The sequence below is a fragment of the Myotis myotis genome, unplaced genomic scaffold, assembly GCF_014108235.1.
Source record: "Myotis myotis isolate mMyoMyo1 unplaced genomic scaffold, mMyoMyo1.p scaffold_m19_p_5, whole genome shotgun sequence".
In the NCBI taxonomy this organism is placed as follows: domain Eukaryota; kingdom Metazoa; phylum Chordata; class Mammalia; order Chiroptera; family Vespertilionidae; genus Myotis; species Myotis myotis.
In genome coordinates this window covers 65,549,848-65,555,610 of record NW_023416357.1, presented here as the reverse complement: position 1 = coordinate 65,555,610, position 5,763 = coordinate 65,549,848, and the positions used below count along the sequence as shown (strand labels likewise).

The 5,763-nt window shown below is 40.6% G+C and overlaps 1 pseudogene; it reads right to left on the bottom strand.

Moving 5' to 3' along the window:
- Nucleotides 1-3,239: 3,239 nt before the first annotated feature.
- LOC118656514 lies at nucleotides 3,240-5,326 on the bottom strand (annotated as a pseudogene).
- Nucleotides 5,327-5,763: the final 437 nt, after the last annotated feature.

Sequence of the window (5,763 nt, the reverse complement as noted above, 5' to 3'; positions counted from 1 at the left end):
TGCCTCCTGCCAATCGCGTCAGCGAAGACTGTCCTCAGTGCAATCGAAAAAGAGCTCCCTCCGGGTCTCACAATGGAGGCGCGATTTCGGTTCCGGTCCCGCAGGCCACAGTCCCCAGCAGTTAGCGGTGCTCCCAGCTCTGATGCGGCTGATCAGTCACTTTTCAGCAGGACCTTGGGGAGGAGAGCGCTCAAGTCCAGGACGTTGAATGGGAGACCAAAGTCTTAAAACCAAAATGAATCAGGTTAAACATGTGGATATGAAAACGTATAAAACGTGAGGCTATTGAGAAAATTTGAACGCTAACTGGATATTTAATGTTTATTATATTTATGTGATAGTAGTATTGTTACTATATTTTTAAAGCCCTTTGTCATTTGGATATACATATCGATATATTTACGGATAAAATGATATACCCGTATTTGCTTTCCAATAGTTAGGGACATAATGTCGGGTTTGGATGAAACAGATTGATAATTGTTGAACCTAGGGAATAGATATATTAGAGTTCATAATACTATCCTGATACTTCCAATAAAATAGAAAATTTTCATAATAAAAAAATATATATATTTTTTCTTTTCGCCGAGTTTGTTTACAGTGGAATAGACTGGGATATTAACTGATTATTAATTGTTTATGTCTCTGTTACAGAACATGCACACACAATTTTAATTACTAGATTAACATTTTTAAAGAACTTTTTAAAATTGTATATAATGCATACGTTGTTTTAATAATCAGAAGTGAAGACTTCTGTAGCTATTGGCAGTTTAGGGAGAAAATTGAAAAGTTTCCCAACCAGGCTTTACAGTTCATGGAGCCTTTGACACTTATCTTAATATAACCCTCAAATTAAGACTCAGAGGTGTTTATGGCACAAATTGTAGTGCTGTTTAATACACGGGGAATTGATTCATTGGGGTTAAGTGATTTGTCCAAAGTTCCAAGATTACTTAATGCCCCAAATCAGAGTAACACAGTGTTTAGAAAGGGAGAAGGGGCAATCACTGAAGGGCAGATGGAGGATGGGAGAAATATGCATTCGGCAATCATATTTTCAAGATGAAATGAGCCTCGTGATGGGTGTAGATTCACATTAGATGAGGGACATGAGGTTCCTGGAGATTACCTAACTTGTCAATGAATTAAAGGTAGTGTAGTATTTTGAATGTAGGCCTGTCTGACAATCAGATTTATGTTTTTTGACCTACATCTGGACACAAATTTAAAAATTAGAACTGTCATGAAAAACCTAGTAGCAATAGATACATATGTTGGTTGTTGTGCTGTGATCGTTTAACGGGAAGATGTTATGAACTGATTGTGAATATTCTAGTTTTAACAGCTGGTGAGAGTTCATTTATTCCTACCAGTTACCTCCCTGAGTTACTTGCTATTCAGCTGCCAGCAAATTGTGTGAGTGTGTGTTGGGAGAAAAGGAATAGCTATTATTATTATTATTATTATTTTTAACTGCGCAAAAAAAGGTTTATTCATTTTCCAAGGGAGGAAAGGGGCCCAGAGCTATAGAGAGCTAACGGCCAGCTGTTATTATTTTTATTTAGAGACTAGAGGCCTGGTCCATGAAATTCGTGTGTGTGTGGGGGGGGAGGGGGGTGTCCCTCAGCCCAACCTGCACCCTCTCCAATCTGGGACCCCTTAAGGGATGTTGGACTGCCCAGTTAGGCCCGATCCCACCGTCCCTCTCACAAACCAGGACTGCTGGCTCCCAACCGCTCACCAGTGCCTGCCTGCCTGATTGCCCCTAACCACTCCCCTACCAGCCTGATCGACGCCTAACTGCTCCCCTGCCAGCCCGATTGCCCCCAACTGCCCTCCCCTGCTGGCCTAGTCGCCCCTAACTGCCCTCCCCTGCCAGCCATCTTGTGGTGGCCATCTTTGACCACATGGGGGCAGCCATCTTGTGTGTTGGAGTGATGGTCAATTTGCATATTACTCTTTCATTTAGATAGGATGTCCCCAAGGATGCTAATACCAACTTAGATTTAAAGAAAAAGTTGATGTAGTATATTATTGACAAACTAGAGGCCCAGTGCACAGATTCATGCACCGATGGGATCCCTCAGCTTGGCTGGTGCCCTCTCACAATCCGGGACCCCTCAGGGGATGTTGGACTGCTGGTTTCGGCCCGATCCCCACAGGCCAGGCCAAGGGACCCATTCCTGCACTGGGCCTCTAGTATGCATATAAGATCTTTGGTTAATCTCTTCCCACCCTCCCCCTTCCCTCTGAGATTCATCAGTCTTTTCCATGTTTCCATGCCTGTGTGTTAAGCATCTGCCCCCTGGTGGTCAGTGCACGTCATAGCTACCAATTGAACGGTCGAAGGGTCGAATGATTGCTTAGGCATATATATATATATATATATATATATATATATATATATAATAACTATGTCATGTTGTCATTTCTAACTTTTAAAAAGAGGTTAAATAGGGATGGTTTTTGAATAGTTATATAATAATTACCATTTCCTTTTTGTTACTAACTTCATTTATTGTGGTCACTAGCCTTCAAGGTGTATTGTCATCACCAGCCTTCAAGATGGCCCTCAATAATTCTTACCTCCTCATATTCATGTCCTTGTATAGTCCCCTCTCATAATAAATAGCATGTATAACTAGGCTATGTCATAAAAGACACTGAACATTTTGATTGATTCCTTCTTGGGTCATGTGCTCTTCAGGAAGTCAACTGCCCTGCTGGGAAGATACTCATGCAGTCCTGTGGAGTGTTTCACATGCCAAGGAATTGAGGGCCTTCTTCCAACCACCAGCACCACCTTGCTAGATGTGCCAGTAAAGCACCTTGAAAGCAGATCTTCCAGCCCTAGCCAGGCTTTCACATGATTGCAACTGTGCTGACACATTGGCTGCAACCTCAGGAAAGGTTCTGAGCCAGAGCCACCCTATTAAGCCACACCTGTATTTCTGTTTCAACTGTGTAACATGATAAATGTTTATTGCTGTTTTAGGCCACTGATTTTGAGGATACTTTGTTACACATTAATACATAACTAATGTATTTATGGTTAGCTTGCTAATCAAATTTAGAAATTCTTACACTTCATTTCATTGTGCTGACAGAAGCATGTCGGAAACACAAAGAAGCTTCAAGATCTTTCTTGTCCATCCCCTTAATTCATAGTTGTGTGAACTAATGTGCAATGTGGTGGTAGAAGAGGAGGTACCACATGTCAGTTCTCCTTATTCTCAGTCTAAGACTCTTTCCACTTTGGGGAGTTGTTCGTTTTTTCCCTGGTGGTGGAAGATGTCTGAGAGCATGTCTGTTCCTGGCTCAGTAGTACCACTAGAAAACACATTGCACCATCATATTGTTAACCAGGGTAGAAAGAAGAGGTTGGCTAAATAAATCAGATCTGACTTTCCCACAAATAAGCAAGTACATATCACTAAAATGTTGTCATGTGAATCCTGATCTGGAGTTTGGAGACTATAGGACATGCTTGTTTTAGCCATCCTCCTTGATAAATATCACTTAAATGTTGCATAGAAAAACCTCTTTAGTAGCACACCATTTATTTGAACTCTTTTCATGTAAATCCTTTTGCACATATCAAGCACTACTCTCTGCTTTCAAAGTAATAAGGAATTTAAATTAATCTGCTTCACAGTTTTGCCTATGACCCAGATCTGGATTGACTGTTTCTCTAATCACTTTCTTTGATAACATTGCACGGTCCTGAGAATTATCAACATTGCTTCCTTTATTATAGTTTAACATGGAAATGGATGATGGCTGCTTTTCCCAAAATTCAAAACAAACTTTGCCTGATAAAATAACAGCAAATGAAACAGTTCTCCAATAGTACCTACGCTAGCACTTAGCCTGAAAGAAGAATCAGCTCCCTGGAGGGAGTGTACTTAGGTTTGCTCTCACTATCAGTGTCCATTTAACAGTATCCTGTCCAATAGTCTGGCTGGATAAATTCTGTTGGTTTTAAAGAGCCTTTTACTTCCTTTTCAATTATGCTGGGAGCTCAAAGCTGAAGTACTCCATTGTAATGAGCTTGGATAATAGGACATGTGGGCTAAGAACATCAGAGGATGACATTACAGCAATGCCATTCAATGTTCTGCCGTTCTCTTAAGGACTTTTGTGACTTGAGTGCCCAAAATCTAGCTCCGCTCCAAATGATCTATCAAATGCAGCTCCCAAGCACATTGTCTTTCATGTAACAGCTTTTCCTAAGTATGTTATACAGTCTTTTCCCTGAATAGAATATTTGGTGTTCTATCAGACCCATGTAGACTCACTGGCAGTGAGACTAGTACCTTTCTTTCATCCTGATTTGAAAGAATATCCCCTGCTACATTGATGGAAATACAGCCTTGATTCTCCATTCATTACCACACCTTTCTGACACTAAGGGACTAAGAGTAGAAAAAAAAAAGTACATAAAATGAAGACATTATGATAATAGGTGTCCACCAATCTGGAGAATTGTTAGAATAACAAGACCAATAAAGATTTAAAGATTTCTTTTCATCAAGTTCACTTTCTAAAAATGCATTCCGTTCAATGGCCTGATTTAGCCTTTGCTCAAAGTCTTCCAGTGAAACTATGGATGCTCACTCTAGGTCAGTGGTTCTCAACCTTCCTAATGCCGCGACCCTTTAGTACAGTTCCTCATGTTGTGGTGACCTTCAACCATAAAATTATTTTCGTTGCTACCTCATAACTGTAATTTTGCTACTGTTATGAATCATAATGTAAATATCTGATATGCAGGATGTATTTTCATTGTTACAAATTGAACATAATTAAAGCATAGTGATTAATCACAAAAACAATATGTAATTATATAGGTGTTTTCCGATGGTCTTAGGCGACCCCTGTGAAAGGGTTGTTCGACCCCCAAAGGGGTTGAGACCCACAGGTTGGCGACCCACAGATTGAGAACCGCTGCTCTAGGGGTCATGCTCCAGCTCTCGGACATACTTACGCAGCTGCTCCTGAATGGCCGGAGTCTGACTTAAATCACCTTCTAATACTGAGACCTGCTTGTAGCTCAGTGCATATTGATGTTCTAGTTTCTCCTGTAATGTTTCCACTTCATATTTCAGCCTTTGGTTATCAGCTTGCAAGTCTCTATTTCTTTGTTCAGCCTGTACTAATTGTGCCTGCAACTCTGTTCTAATTCTCTGCTTCCTTCCTGAAATTCAGCTAGCTCATCCTGAGCTTCCTGGAAGCTTTCTTTATACTTTAAGGACAGTTCCTTCCAATAAGCGATTTCCACCTTTAAACTTGAGAAATCTGGCATATCTTCACCATCCATGAACAAGAAAACGTCAAACGTATCAAAAGCGCATATTCGCCGCCACCCAATGTCTCCGCTCTGCTGGCCTCCCCAGACCTGTCCAGCCGCTCAGCTCCACTCCCCTCCACAGTCTGAGCTCCACCTTTTTTTTTTAACTTTTTTTTGTGTGAAATTTATTGTTTCCACATTAAAATATTTTTTTTGGAGGGGAAGTATTTTTTTCTCTCTTTTTTTAACCAACAGAGGTGAGAAGGCATAATTTCGCATGCTTATCTCTTTGGTGCAGAATCAGTACTCATGATTGCAAAAATGGCCTCCTCAGAAGCAATACCCTGACCATCAAAGACCCCTCTAAAAGTAGAAATTTTTAAGGAATAATGGGTTCTTATAGTTCTTTTCCTTGTCTGTCATATACTCCAAAAGACCATATGTTTAAACTATGTTTAAGGGTCAGT